The following is a 14,855-nucleotide window of genomic DNA, read 5'->3' on the forward strand; positions in this document are numbered from 1 at the left end:
TATAAAAAACCAAACTAAAAAATAGAAAATAAATTTAAATTAAGAATAGTGTTAAAAATTTCAATAAATATAAATTAAAAATAGTGTGAATAAAAAAAAATTATTTCATTTTAAAAAAAAAGCGTGGGGTGCGTGGTGTCAATAGTTATAAATATTTTATTGACAGATATGAGTAAAATGATTATCAATTTGATAATATCTTAAAAAGCACTCCACCCTTTTTTTAAAATGAAATAATTTTTTTTTATTCACACTATTTTTAATTTATATTTATTGGAATTTTTAACACTATTCTTAATTTAAATTTATTTTCTATTTTTTAGTTTGGTTTATTTATAAAAGCGTGATTTTTTAGTCTTTTTAAACTATTATTTGTTTTGTTCAATTAAAAATTCTCTTTAGTGTTCGAAAATTTGTTAACATTAGATAAAGCGACTAAAAATAATGGTTGGAAATAAAAATTTTTGCTTTATCGACTACAGAAAAAAATGATTAAAAAATTAAAATTCTTGCCTTATCGACTATAGATAAAAATTATATAAATGAACAAAAATCTTATTTTGCAAATTGAAAAATGGAATAATTTTATCAAATTAGTGTATTGTCATTGGTCCTCGATAAATCTACAAAGTTTGAACGAAATCTGGCCGTTTAAAGTGGGTCAAAATCGCGCCCAAAGAAGTCGGTTACAAACATACAAACATACAAAAATACATACAAGTGAAGCTAATAAAAAACGTGTAATAAGACAGCAATAGCATCAACTATAGGTTGAGAAAGAACTACCTTAAATTATAAAAAAATTGAAAATATTTTTAAGGTCATTAGATCTTGTAATATTTTTAAACTTTCATTAATTTACGTATGACATGTACGCTAAAAACTGGTACATTTGAATTTACCAAATTTTATTTGTTTTTTATTTATTTAACTGATTATTATTGATATACAAAAAAATATATAAAATAAAAATTTTAATAAAAAAATTTTTTTTTTGTTTCAGATTGACCAAAAATTGAATGTAATTTAATGATGGTAAGTCACAATATTTTAACAAAATAATAAAAATAATAGCAGTTGTTTCATAGCAATTGAACTAATGAATATCGTTAATTAATATTGGAGCTTCATATGAAATAGATAATTCCGTATTTTTTGTTCGATAATAAAACGATTAAGCAATTTTTTGTCTGTTTAATCGCTATTCGCGTTACTCCATCCGTTGCATAATTCAACGCGAGTTTTTGTACCTTTTATCATTTATAAATAGTTGCTTTTATTTTAAAATTTCTGTATTGAATCGAATGTCAAAACGTTGTGATTTTATTTTTTTTTTTTATTTTCAACCATGTGTGCATTTTATTTTATGAATTATAACATACATAAAAGGAATAAAATTAATTCTGATGAATAGAACGAGAGAGTTTAATAAATTCAATTTTTCACGAATGAAGTATTCTTTTCAATTTCCAGTAATTCAAAGATAAAATGTACAATTAAAAACATTAATTATTTTTAAAAATAAATTGATTTTTTAAAATTTAATTTTGAATGCATGCCAAAAAAATCTTAACGAGGATCATAATTGCAAAAAAGGTTGATAATAGCCTTGTGAATTTTTACCAGAAAATATCATCTTTATTCTTTTAGTATCCATCGAGAGAGCGTTGAAGCGCCAAATTAATTTTGCATAATATAATTAAGAGCTTCATTATTTTCTCTCGAATAGACACTAGCAATTATAATTTGACTCCCTTTTTACGTTTTTTTTTTTTTTTTTTTTTTTTTTTAACTTTGCTTTTATTTCACTACTAAAATTAATAAGTCGTGTTACTTTTTATATTACGTAATATAAAAAGTACGCGGAATCTTTTATTCATTTTTCATATTATAATTCCACAGTTAGAAAATGAGATAGAGCAAGAATGGATAAATTTTAATATTAATTTGAATTGAAAAATTCCAGAAGAATAATTTAAAAATTTTGCTATTAATTTTTAAAATATAATTATAAAATTTTTGATAATATCTACGCTAGAAAAAAAATTGACCCTGTAAAACATCCATAGAATTTTTCGTTTTTTTCGAACTCAAAAATGTACCGATTGATTTATTGAGCTGAAAATTTTTGAAATTTTATCAAAAAATCTTTTGTTTAAAACTTAAAAACTGTAATATCTTTTGAACGCGACATTTTCAGAGCTTAAACTGCTGAATTATCAGGTACGTCATTATCAATTGTAGATTCTCGTCCACATCTAATCAAATTTATTTAATTAAAAGTGTATTGCAGTTCAAAAACACATGATAATAATTTATCTTTTAAAATTCCCATTAAAAATGATAATAATTGTAGGACATTCCGCAATTCCTAATATTCTAATCACAATTATTTTAATCGTTATTTATAAATACGATGCAAGAAAATATAAAAAAGAACGATGAATTTTCAATGTATTAGTAAAAAATAATAAACATGAAAAATGAAAAAGTAAATAATTATTTTTAATATTTTTAATGTTAAAAATTAGAATAAAAATGTTTTTACTACAATTAAGGTACCGGCGGGTAATAAGGCCTAGCTAAGGGAGATTTTGAAAAAAATCGAAAATATTGCATTTAATTATTGCAATGTATCATTAATTTTTAAATTAATACATTAGCCATAAAATATAATGGAGTAATGGTAATTTTCACCATAAACAAACACAAAATTAAATTTTTTCAAAAACCTTGCTAATAGGCCTTATTTTACTACGGTAGGGTAATAAGGCCTGCGGATTGTACATACTGGAAATAGTTATACTATACTTGATAAAATTGGTATTAGAGATCAATCATCGCTTAAATTGAGCAACAATACTTTTTAAGATGTTGATAAAAATTAGAACAATGATTTTAAATTATTAAATATAAAATTATAAAAAATGTTTACCATTTACTCAAATTGTTTTTTAGAAATTCTTCTGCGCTACTTTAGCATATTTAGGATGATGAAATATAGAAGACAAGGAACGTTGTATCGGGACTCTATAAACTTGTAGCGACATTTCTATGCTAGACGCTTCTATTAGAGAAATCTTTAGCGGAAGCGGTTATTTTAAATAGCATTTCTATCACTTAGGCCTTATTACCCGATAGGCCTTAATACCCTATACGCTTTTTTCTTTAAACCAGAATTACCACTTGAAAAATGATCCGGGCAATTAATATTTTACATAACAAAAAAACAAAAAGAAAAAAAATCCCAAACTAAAAATGTCATAAAGACTTATCAATATTTGATAGTCCCGAAATACTATTATCACGAGGCTTTAATTGCGTTACGTTAATTTCGAAGGTGTATTGATACCTCAACTGTTAGTTATTACACTACAAAGTTTACAGTGACAATTTAACTTTTAAGTTATATTGATATTAATCGAATATGCTTGCAGCTATTGTGTTTTATTTATCGTATTTCGGTAGTATAGACGGAATGTATGTTGAACAAAAATGCTTGTCAGAAAATTCTGTTGTAAGTACATAATTTGAGTTAATATTTGACACACCAAAAAATAAACGAAATTATTTTTAGTGTCTTGTAGATACTGATTGTTGTTCTGATTATTGTCTTGTATGGGCTCCTATGACTACTGGACGATGCTCGGCCGATATTGAACCAAAAAATGATGTCATAGCTTGCTTAATGAATACTTATGAAGTATGTAAATATTTGATGAAATTGATAAAATTAATAAACAATTTATTGATTATGATAAATTATTCTAGTGTTCCAAAGATAAAGATTGCTGTTCTGATAATTGTTATAAAATTAGTGGACAGGAGTTTGGTACCTGCATTCCGAACGCGAGAGAGTCTGCGTCTGTAAAAAAATACTTTTGTTTGGAATTCACGCACTCTTTATGTTATTCGACAAATTGATACGGCATTTTCATAGCTTATGGAACAGATTTGGCAAATAATAATAAAATATTTGTTACTTTTAGTGCTTATCAAGTGATGACTGCTGCTCTGGAAATTGTAAAGTTGCTCGAACATATTTTACGACTTTAACAGTTTACGCTTGCCAAGAATAAAGTCATTCAATCCTTTTTTATAGAAAAAAAAAAAGTTTAACTAAGAAAATCATTTCGCAGCATTTTATTGTCTTCAAAAGAACTGAAATTTTTTGAAAAAAGGAAAATTCATTGGTGCAAATAAAATTTTATTGAATTTAAAATTTTTTCTCTTGAATCAGGTTAATTTATTTATCAGTTCAGGTTCGTGAAGATTTTTTTTAAAGATCTTATGAATTTGTGATGAACAATAAAATTTCTCAAATTTAACAGCAATCTAACTCTTTAAATTTTTTGAACAAAAAACCTAAAATTATATATTATATTCAAAATTGAATTATGAATCAAATTATTTTATTGTAATTCGTTTAACTTATTATTGAAATTATTTTCTCCATTTTTTTAGTAGTATACAGTAGATGATTTTTTTTTTTTTTGACGTTTGACATAAAGTAGATAAAAAATTTTAAATAATATTACACAGAAAAAAAGGTTTACTTGAGCCAAGAAAATATTTTTCTTCCTAATTATTTTTTTGAGCGAAAAAAAAATTTTTTTTGACACAAGAAATTTCACTTATTCCAACAAAATTAATTCTCTTGCTTTAAGAAGCACGTATATTAATCCAAGAAAATTTATTTAAGTCAAGAAAATCTTCTTGTCTTGAGAAAATTTCTCTCTTGCTCCAAAAAATTAAATATTTCGATAGAAGTAAATTTTCATTAATATTTTTATTGATTAACATGTCAAATGGGAAGATCAAATAATATTGAATCATTTTTTTTTATTCAATATGTATAATTGCACGCTAAAATAATATAAAATGGGTATCAAATATTCAAGAGAAAAATTTTCTCAGGGTGAGAAAATTTTTTTCTCAGCTGAAGTAGGTGGCGCTGCTTCCCTAAAGTATCTAAAAATCTTGATCAAATATAAAAATTTATTGTGTCAAGTATTTTATTATAATTTGAATTAAGAAAAAATTATTTCTACCAAGAATAGAATTTCAAGAGAAATTTTTACTTCGGCCAACACAACTTCGGTCTTCTTTCAGGCACTAGAAAATTTTCTTGAGCCAAGAATTTTCTTCTCTGGTCAAGAAATTTTTCTTTTTATGTACATTTATTTTACAGTAGATAATTATTTTTTTTTATTGACGTTTGACACAAAGTAAAACAAATTTTCAAATATTATTAAGGTTATTAAAAAAGACTTTTTTTTACAGAAAAATATAAAAATTTTCATAAACAAAATATTTATTTATTTATTTATCATTTTACTTCTGGTAACGATTCTATAAAGGTGGTATACACCTATACATAGAACCAGAAGGAATACATATTTAAACATAATTACAGTATATCAAATATAATAAATTATTTGAGTACCAAGTAATAAGTACAATATAATATCACATTTTAACAATTACAATAATTTAGGTTTTTCAAATTATTTATATTCCTGAACATTATTAAATTTTAACCAGGCCCCAAGTTTTTTACACCAAAAAGTTTAAAATGTCACTCTAACTTTTTCAAAAGTATTCGAACAAATACTACAGATATATTTTATTGTTAAACGTTTGTCAAAGTCAATATTTTCATTCCTTTTAAGCAAATTTTTGTTAAACCTCACAATAACTCGATCCCAACCAACTTTTTATGAGCAATTCACGCTTCCAACTTTTCACGTCCACAGTTTAAAAGTAACTCAACCAACATCAAAAGTCTAAACAGTTATCAAACTGCCATGAATACTTGTTTTCTCACCTTTAATTAAAACTGAAAAAGCACAAAATAGCTAAGTATATTCTCATTATCCAGTGGAGCGTATCGTCATTCCAGATCGAAACCAGAAGTGTAAAATAGCTGGAAAATTCCCCAGTACCTTTTACAACATTTGCCATTAACGAAACTTTACGAGTCTGGTCGGCTAACGTTTTATACTTTGCGCCCCTTTCTTTGTGTACTTTTTATTTTTTACTCATACCTTTTTTCGGTTTTCCCTTTCGAGTAAAATTTCTTCACCACATCTCTTTTCATTCCATTTCCTCCGGATGAGTAATGAAAATTTTAAACTCACTTGATTTTGGCTCTACATAGAAAAATATAATTTATTCTCTATTCAAATCTTTTTCAGTTTTTATGTATGATTAGTGTAATTGCTATAATAATAACTAACTAACTAACTACCTGCACTCAGTATTAAGTGATTACCATGAATTACAATTTGTGAATTAAAAAAATTTGGCTTTGTGATTTTTCGATATCGACAATTAAAATATTCAGACCTTGAGTACTTTCAAAATAAATTTCAAAAATATTTTTCTATCAAAAAAACAATTTCTAAAAATTTAATGGACAAATGTCACGAAATAAATTTGTAGAAATAACCAACTATTAAAAACTACTTCAATAATTATAATTTAACGTTAAAAATTGACTATCACCAAAAAAAATTTATAAAATCGTGAAAAAGTAAAAATTCAGCTAACAAACTTTTTGACAGTACCAAATTTTTTTTTTTAACTCAATCGAATAAAACAAAAAAACGACTCGATAGATTAAATTGATACTCTGTGTATTGGGTTTTTGTGGGTATATTGAACTGTAAAAGGCACACTAAACGTTTACGGTTTAATCGATATTTTAAATTAAGCACTTGATTTTTCAAAAAGCCACACAGAAAAAAAAATTTACTTGAATCAAATAAATAATTTTGAAGAATTTAATCTTCTTGATTTGAGTAGAAAAAATTCTTAAGCTAAGAAATTTTTCTTGGTTTAAGTAAATTTTACTTAATTCAAGAATTTTTTATCTTGATTCAAGACACTGCAACTCTTCAAAATTATTTTCTTGGTTCAAGAATTTTACTCTTGATTCAAGTTAATTTTTTTTTTTTTGAGTGTGTTTTTTAAGTAGGCATATACAAACATTTATTTTTAAATATACTTTAGAGACAGCTGGTATTATATTCAAGTGTTTCGTCGGCTGACCGCTAATAATATATTCTTTGATTGGTTTTTTTTTATGATTCACTTATCGGGACGATAAAAAACGTTTAATTCATATGAAAAATATACTACCAGTAAAAAAATTTAAACGCGCTTTACAATTGAATTGTAAATGAATTTATTACGATTAAAATAATTTTTTACAATTAATTTTTGGAGTTTGTAGAATTATTTTTTTCCCACCAATTTTTGATTTATTCTATAAATTAAAATTGATGATTAGAGCGCGCGCGTATGCACACAATTTGAATTCCTAGTCTTTTTGATTCCAATTAACTGTTAGATTATATCAAGTCGTAGCAATTCCATTCAATTTTCTGTGTAATCATTGATTGCTGAGGCATCGATGGTCAAAGACGAAATGATTTTTTATTATTTTAAGACTGATATTTCAGACTTAAAATTCACTTTGTTCACACGGTATTTATCAGGAGTGAGCAATAAACGTTGCTTTAAAAAATATTTCATCTCAAGATCTCAAAACTAGAATCAAGATATTTGATAGAATTCTAAAAAATCTTTATTAAAATTTAATAAATTAATTGTCTTCAAACAAATTAAATTATTGATAGTTAATAAATCCTTCTATTTGTGCAATTTTCTTTAATGGTGTATACTTTTATTTCTGTGTATGTACTAAAACAATTCATTTTGTTGTATAAATACACCGTAGACAAATTTTTTTTTTCTATTAATTATAAAGATTAAAAGTAAACAATTAATATTAAGTTATATTGAGTTTCTTTGTAAAAAATTTAATTACAGTTTAAATATTTGCTCTTAAATTACTCAATCCCAGCATAATAGGGATAATGTAATTATCTCTTGTCTTGATCTTGGGAGCATCGTTTGTCTAAGTTCTGAATTAATTAACAATTACTCTTCAGCATATACTTGTAAGCACTTTTACATTATACTTCACATGATCATAATTTGATCATGTGATCAATAAATTATCAATTTAAGTAAATTAGTTTTTTTTAAAAAACTACATTTTTGAAGATCTACACAGAAAAAAAATTTCTTGAACCAAGAAAATTGTAAGGAAGACTGAAGTTATTTTGGAGCAAGAAAAAATTTTTCTAGGCTTAAAAAAATTTAACTTCATTCAAGAAATTTTCAATCTCCCTTAAAATTTTCTTGATTTAAGAAAATTTACCCTTGACTCAAGACTTTCTTTCTTTCTGTGTACCGATTGAAGATATTAAATTTGATAATTAATTTTTTCAAGCGCTCGAAAACAGTGATAAGTTATAGAAATGTCTTTTCGGATGAATCGTGTTTCAAGTTTTATTTTATTTCTGACCTTTGTATTTATTTTTGTTCCGGTTCGCTGATTGTGGAATTGGATTTTTCGTAAACACCAAGCTTTTATAAAGTTCATTGGTGAGGTTTTCCTGACTACGTGGATAACATTCACAAAGTGTGAACAGGAACCAACATTACATATATATATAGAATACGAAATTGTATAACGCAGTGTGATCACGTAGAATCGCGGTGATAGACTTGTGAACATTAGGGCAAGCGTAATTAGATAGTAGGGATGTCATTCGGTCAATTGAGATTCTTTGGGAAGGGAAAGGGGAAGGATTAAATTTCAACAATTTGTGAAAAAGTATATATCTATGGAGTCGGACAGAAATAATTGTATGCGTAAAAATTATAGATTACTTAGCCACAAGCGCATGTACTTTTGCGGCGCGTAATATCTTTAATTTTTTGACAATAATGTACCATGATAACGACCTTAATATCTTTAAACAAACTATTTTTCCACTTTAAAGAAATACTTTATTTATTTACTTTGAAATTACATGACAAATTATTGAAAAATAGACGACTTTAAAAAGGGTTTAATGACATCATTTTTGGCAAGTATAAAACTTTACAGTCGCAAAATATGATTGAGCAATTCGACAACTTCTAGAGCAGCAGTCATCAGTTGAATAGCACTAAAAATAACAAAAATTTTATTATTATTTGCCAAACCTGTTCTATTAGGGTGTGTCAAAATATAACTTCTGTGAGGAACCTTTTAAAATTAAAATTTTGAGTTGCGCTTTTAACAGCAGCTGTGTTTAGGCATTTCCTGAGATATTTCAGAGTGAGAGAATTTATTTGATTTTCATAGAATTATTATCAATTAATCAATCAAACGAGGACATGCGAAATAGAAAACAGAGAAGTTTCTGTTAAAAAATTCTATGAAAATCAAATTTATCGTCTCACCCCAAAATATCTCAGAAAACGCCCAAACGCAGCCCCTATTAAAAGTGGAACTCAAAATTACAATTTTTAAAGGTTCCTAATTTATTAAATAACTTACAATGTCCCCGAATTTGAAACAAGAGTTTTTTACAGACGCAGCCTTCGTCGGGTGCGGAATGCAGGTACCAAAATCCGCTCCAGGATCTTTACTACAATTATCAGGATAGCAATTTTCATCTTTGAAACACTAGAATAATTAATTTTAATCAACGAAAACGTGAATATGTAAAATAAGAAATTCTAAATGTCTAAAAAAATAATAAACTAATCTACTGTTTAACCTAAATAACCTTGTAGGGGATGCGAAAGCAATTCGATTGGTATGTAACAATCATTAGAAATAAATTTATTGACACTTACTCTACAGCCTAGCACGACCCAGCACGAAAACGCGAATTTGTAAAATAAGAAATTATTTAATAATTTTTTAATTTCATCAAATATTTATATACTTGTTGTTTATCTGTTAAGTAAAGCATAACATTTTTTTTTGGTTCACTGTTGGCCGAGCATTGTCCACTAGTCATAGAGGCCCATACAAGACAATAATTAGAGCAGCAATCAATATCTACAAGACACTAAAAAATAATTTCGTTTATTCCTCTGCGTGTAAAATATTAACTCAAATTAAATACGATAAATAAAACACAATAACTGCAAGCATATTTGATTGATATAAATATTACTCAAAAGTTAAGTCGTCACTGTAAATGATGTGTAATAACTACCAATTGAGATATCGATTCACCTCCAATTGATGCACACAACAATTAAATTTGTATAATAAATAATAATTATTTTTAAACAAAATACAAAAGAAACAACAAAAACATCTTTAGTATATTAAATACACTCCGGTATTAATAATGATAATAATAATAATAGTAATAATAATGATAATAATAAAGATAATAATAATACATAGAAAATCAATTTTGCTGCTCCGCCGTCTCGCTCGCACTCACTCTTTACCATCATAAATTCTCGAAATAATTATTACGAGACCATTAAAAATATCGAGAAGCCACATTTCTTATTTCACTTTTTGAATTCTTTTTTATTTGATAATTTTTTTATAGAACATTAACTATCCAGATTATTTTTAATAGTTCTCTGTTTCCTGTTGAGATTTGATTTCTATGAAATCTACTTAAAAATAAACGAGCTATATATTTGATTCTTATTCCAGACAGAATTTTTATTCGGTACTAAAATTATACCTACCTAATTTTTATTTTTATTACATTGTTATAGCTATAAGTTATAAACTTTGAAGATTTAATGAAAAGTTGACGTCGAGACTATACATTATAACATAAATGTAATTTTGTTCATCAAAGAACTTTATATACATTTTCTTCTTTTTTATACTGCCTTTTTCTATATTCATAAATACAAGATAAAAATAAAAGCGATTTTTCCTCTACTTCTTCGCCACTCAGGCGAAAAGTAGAAAAATAATAAATTTAACTCGGATTATATGAATTATAATTAAAAACAAAAATATATTGTCTAGACGATCGTAATTGAATTTTTTATTCGATACTTCGCAAATACTTGAATATATTTTTTACATGTCAACTGTAGTATCAATTATCATCGAGAGCCAGGTATTGTTAAATTAATTGAAGCCTGTTGGTCGTTCACAAAAACCGACAATTTCTACCGAAACTTTACCACTCATTCTAAACGTATATATATTTGAATAGTGGTTTCAAACCGCTAACAATTAATGAATTATTCACAGCCGTCATTTGCATGGACACAAACAAACTTTTGACTAACCCTAGCATCAGTTACTAATAGCCCATTTCCAAGCTGTTCCTTTACTTTGAATAAACTGACTCAAATGCAACTGAGATATCATAGCACTGAATTTTCATATTTTCACGTTATATTGATATCAATTTAATATTCTCGCGGTTATTGTATTTTATTTATCGTACTTCAATAGTATACACGCACAGAAAGAAAAATTTCTTGACTGGAGAACAAAATTCTTGGCTCAAGAAAATTTTCGTGGAAGTCATTTTTTCTTAATTCAAATTATTATAAATACTTAATATAATAAATTTTTATATATTTATCATTATATTTTGTTTATGAAAATTTTTATATTTTTCTGTAAAAAAAGTATTTTCTAATAACCTTAATATTATTTAAAAATTTTTTCTACTTTATGTCAAACGTCAATAAAAAAAAAATAATTATCTACTGTAAAATAAATGTACATAAAAAGAAAAATTTCTTGATTAGAGAACAAAATTCTTGGCTCAAGAAAATTTTCTAGTGCCTGAAGGAAGACCGAAGTTGTGTCGGTCGAAGTAAAAATTTTTCTTGAAATTCTATTCTTGGTAGAAATAATTTTTTCTTAATTCAAATTATCATAAATACTTGACACAATAAATTTTTATATTCGATCAAGATTTTTAGATACTTTAGGGAAGCAGCGCCACCTACTTCAGCTGAGAAAAAAATTTTCTTATCCTGAGAAAATTTTTCTCTTGAATATTTGATACCCATTTTATATTATTTTAGCGTGCAATTATACATATTGAATGAAAAAAAATGATTCAATATTATTTGATCTTCCCATTTGACATGTTAATCAATAAAAATATTAATGAAAATTTACTTCTATCGAAATATTTAATTTTTTCGAGCAAGAGAGAAATTTTCTCAAAACAAGATGATTTTCTTGACTTAAATAAATTTTCTTGGATCGAGATATGCATTTCTTAAAGCAAGAGAATTAATTTTGTTCACTGATGAAAAAATTGACTTGACTCAACAGTCAAACTCTTGAACCAAGAATTCCATTTTGAAGAAAATGATTTTCTTGAGTCAAGAGAATAAATTCTTGAAACAAGAAAATTTTCTTAGATCAAGAATAATTTCTTAGCTCAAGAATTTAACTTCTTAACTCAAGAAAATCATTTTCTTCAAAATGAGATTCTTGGTTCAAGATTTTGGCTCTTGAATCGTCAATTTTTTTATCAGTGTTGGAATAAGTGAAATTTCTTGTGTCAAAAAAAAATTTTTTTTTCGCTCAAAAAAATAATTAGAAAGAAAAATATTTTCTTGGCTCAAGTGAATCTTTTTTTTCTGTGTGGACAATGCTCGGCCGACATTGAACCAAAAAATGATGCTATACTTTATTTAACAAATAAATCGATGTAGTTCTTTTTTATTAATACAATAATCTCTATCTTAAAATAATAAAAAATAATTACTGTGTCCACAAATAGCAAAAATTTACATTTTCTTTTTTTTAATGTGGTTTGAACGCCGAAAGTAGTATCGCATTGATTGATGATGCAATAGAGAGTATTTTTCATCCCGTATCGACAGCTAGGTTTTGAAAGTTTAATTTCAGATTAAATCTACCTCAACGATTTAAATCCTAATCTTGACAAGTGGAAGGCAAAATTTCAAGCTGAAAATAAATGTGTGTTTGCAGGGTAAAAACTTCTGATTCTATAATCCGATTACAATTTTAACATACATATTATTTTTTATCATCAAATAAACTAACCAGACTTTAGTGAAATAAATCGTTAGATTTCATTTGACATCTAAAAAATTTGAAACACGGCGAACCATTTCTATTCATGAATGAGATATGAAAAATTCTAAAGCGAGTGATAAAGATCCGGAGTAGTCAGACATAACAGAATGAAGCGTAATAAACTGAGCGTGATTGAAACATCAGATAAAAGACTCTATAAAATAGAGGCGGTATTGATGAATTTTATTGAGCTGTCTTTGTTTTCATTTTCATCAATAATGTTTAATGAAGGGGAAATTATAATTTAAATGATATGATTATAAATTATGATTATTATTATGAATTAAATTAACATTTAAAAGGTCGCTGGGAAAATTTGTCGTTTTCGATGAAATTTCGATGGAGAGCTAGTGAAGTAGATGAGAGGAATATCAATTAATATCTAAGTGCGATACAATCCGAAATTAAGGAGGACGGAAGACGAGGGGCTTCGGAGTTTGTTCGACACTCAACTGCTGAGGCAAACAAACTTTAGCCGGGCTGGCTTGTTTCCAACCACTGGGTTCTGTTCGGTCAAGCATAATTTAATATTCGTCGATCAGTGTGCATTAACGTTAACTCATGCCTGTGCTTCTATATACTTTGGCTTCAACACATCGGTTTCGGTTATAATGTATATCACCTCTCTTTTGATCGTAAAAGCATTTTCACTATTAAATATAACTATGACTTTGTTTGGAGAAAAACATTAAATTTACAAAGGCCACGGATAATCTCGTAATTTTTGAAGCTGAATAATAATTTAAATAAAGTTTTAGTTTTATTTTACGGTTATTACTTTTTTTAAATAAAAAATTTTTTTCTTTTTTCCGTTAGTTCTTTTGATATTGCATGCCTACAGGGAATGCTCTATTATCGTTTGATAATCAAGATTTTAATGTTTTGTCACATGAATCATACGTGACAGTAAAAATGTACACTAAAAAAAAAAAATAGGTAAATATTTAAAAGTGGGGTCACTATTTTAATTTTCATCTTTTTGAACGAAATTTCTATTTGATTTTATTGATATATATATATATATATATATATATATATATATATATATATATATATATATATATATATATATATTAAATACAAAAAAAAATGAACAACTATAAAAAAAATTGATTATCCCAATTTTAACAAATTTCAAAAAAAATTTATAAATTTTTTAGAAAATTGTGATATTCAACTTTTTTTTTAAATTGTTCGTTTTTTTTTTAATTTTCAAACAAAATATATCAAAAACATCAAAAAAAGATAAAATATAAAGTTTATTCAAAAACATAAGAGCCAACATTTTTTTCACCTTTCGAAGGCAAAAAAAGCTATTGAAATCTTTATTTTTTCTTTCATGGCATTTTTTATCATAAGTGCACCGTAAAAACAAGCAGAATCAAAAAAAAAAAAATTTGAAAATTTGTATAGTGTTATCACGGCCGTCGCGGTTTTAATATTGTTAGTCTTTTGTAATTATAATTTTAATAGTCAGTTCATTTGATTTACACATTGATAAAAATAAAATTCAACTATTATTCTTGACATTAGCTTGAAAAAAATTTATTGTTACACTTTTAATTTTAATTTTTATTTGTTCTGTTAGTTTTATAAGTAAATTGATTCACGTCAGTAAAGTGAAGTTATAAACAATTAATTTTCTGTTCATTCATCTGACTATAGTAAGTTAAAGTTTAGTGATAATCACACACAAAAAACAAATTTCTTGTGTCAAAAAAATTTTCAGGAAAACAAAAGTTATTTTGGAGCAAGAAGAAATTTTCTTGGCTCAAGAAATTTATCTTGTCTCAAGAAACTTTGAATTCATTCAAGAAATTTTTAATCTTCCTTGATATTTTTTTGAGCCAAGAAAATTTACTCTCCAGTCAAGAATTTTTTTTTTTCAGTGCAGTAAACTTATTATGATCATTAAAATATCACGTTTTCTGAGTAACACAATACC

At 25.9% G+C, this 14,855-nt stretch overlaps 1 protein-coding gene across 1 annotated transcript in view; it reads left to right on the plus strand.

Moving 5' to 3' along the window:
• The window catches only part of Tpst (tyrosylprotein sulfotransferase), a 141,826-nt gene that overhangs the window by 86,256 nt on the left and 40,715 nt on the right, over positions 1-14,855 (plus strand). The window contains exon 4 of the mRNA XM_074249626.1: positions 1,004-1,035. The gene's annotated coding sequence lies outside the window, so the exon portion shown is untranslated. The remainder of the gene's footprint in view (positions 1-1,003; positions 1,036-14,855) is intronic.

The sequence above is a fragment of the Cotesia typhae genome, unplaced genomic scaffold (assembly GCF_013202065.1).
Source record: "Cotesia typhae breed Kobodo isofemale line unplaced genomic scaffold, CoteBio_Ctyphae contig_50, whole genome shotgun sequence".
NCBI classification, from domain to species: domain Eukaryota; kingdom Metazoa; phylum Arthropoda; class Insecta; order Hymenoptera; family Braconidae; genus Cotesia; species Cotesia typhae.